Genomic DNA, 1,720 nt, shown 5'->3' with positions numbered 1-1,720 from the left:
GCAAAACTCACATGATGTCACTTTGGGTCAACTCAGAGTTGTTGGCATTGTCACCTTATCAACGAATCCTCTCGCTTTGGATTACTTATTGAATCTTGGGGGTATCCCAAAGCACAAATTTATGGGGTATTTTATATGACTAGATCACTAACACTGAAAACCATCTTTACATTGAATTATGGGGTATTTTATATGACTAGATCACTAACACTGAAAACCATCTTTACATTGAATGGTTGAACATCTTGATGATCCCTATCCTATTAACCACAAATTTTGTATTTTATTTTTCTTTAATGTAATGTTATGTTGATGAGTCAACATAACATTACATTACATTTTACAACATTGTTGCCATACTAAACTATAGAATACCTCTTGGCATAATAATACTTATAAAAATTAATCGTATAAATCAATCACTTAACAAGTAAATTAATAACCTAACTTAAAATAATAAACATTAGAAAAAACATAAAAACATTGAAAAAATTAACTTAAAAATCCACTAAAACTCTAAAATGGCAAATTCTTAACATTAACCCTAACTATTCTTTTAATATAAAACCAAAAAAATCAAGCTTAACAAGTTAAATATAGTTGCAGCTTGCAATATTTGATCCTAAACTTACTAATGATGGTTTGGGACCATCCCATGATGAACGATTGTTGAATTCTATCCTTATCCAAGCAATGATTGAATTTATAATCATTGTTATGCATTATTTTTGCTTTGTGTGCATTAATGTCAAATCATTATGACTTCTATGATTATGTGCCATGTGGTTTGTGAGGCTTAGTGGCCTTGATGTATGCCAAAGAAATTATTCTAATTTTATGATTATGGACAAATATAATAGTATTATGGACAAATTTGATAAGTTATAGAGCTTTACCAATCTCCTTTTTCACTCAGGGTGGCTAACAAATGATTCACTTTCAAAGATCTATAATTGTCTTAAAAATGTTGAGGTGATTGGTATAAAAATTTGTAAAAGAAAACAAATTCATAATTTAGAAAACAAAAAACTTTGAAATAAATGAATTAACATAAATTTACTCGTACAATTTTTTTTAAAAGTGTAACAGATATTTCTGCTATTTCCATGAATTTAATTATATACCATAAAGGTCTATGTAGGTGGGCATATTTCCGTGCCCCAATTTCAGCCATTCTTCTGTGGACACGTGTTCCATAATCCGTGAGCTGCGCAATGGTATTTTTGATAGACAAGCGGCTTCCTGGGAGATGAGTCAATATTTTGAGGACGAAGCAAGGCACTATTTTCATTTCGGCTTGGGCATTATCATATCATTTTTTAATAAGGGTAGCAATTCTATTTCTTTTTCGTTCTTTGTTTTGTGTGTGACAGAAGCTGGGGGAGTTTCGTTTGTTTCAACAGCTTCACGGGAAAAAGGGACATTAAGGCCGCACTCTTAGCCATCTCATATATCCTGGAGATTTGAAAATTGTTAATAGTGGTAAGGTAATATTCTTTCCAATCTTTTTACAGCATTTTGAAACCCTTAGGAGTTTTGAGTTTGCGAAGTAATGGTTTTTTGGTATGTTGTATCAATGGAAAATACTATACTGGTTCTGTTTGCCTATAATGCTCGGAGTTTACTAAGTTTCAGAGCGAAAGTGGAGTCATTTTGATGGGGTTTTAATTTTTTGTTCCTGTCGTTTTTGAGCGAAAATCTTTTGGGTTTTGGGTGCCTC

The 1,720-nt window shown here is 31.7% G+C and overlaps 1 non-coding gene across 1 annotated transcript; it reads left to right on the top strand.

The window, feature by feature from the left end:
* The first annotated feature begins 738 nt into the window (after positions 1-738).
* LOC149169193 (small nucleolar RNA SNORA5) lies at positions 739-890 on the top strand. Its single transcript, XR_016260018.1, has one exon. It is a non-coding gene; the product is annotated as a small nucleolar RNA SNORA5 (small nucleolar RNA).
* The last annotated feature ends 830 nt before the right edge of the window (positions 891-1,720 follow it).

Source organism: Pinus tabuliformis, chromosome 4_2 (genome assembly GCF_031772625.1).
Source record: "Pinus tabuliformis cultivar Carrire ecotype Pingquan chromosome 4_2, CPIR1, whole genome shotgun sequence".
NCBI classification, from domain to species: domain Eukaryota; kingdom Viridiplantae; phylum Streptophyta; class Pinopsida; order Pinales; family Pinaceae; genus Pinus; species Pinus tabuliformis.
This window is presented reverse-complemented; position numbering and strand designations above follow the sequence as displayed.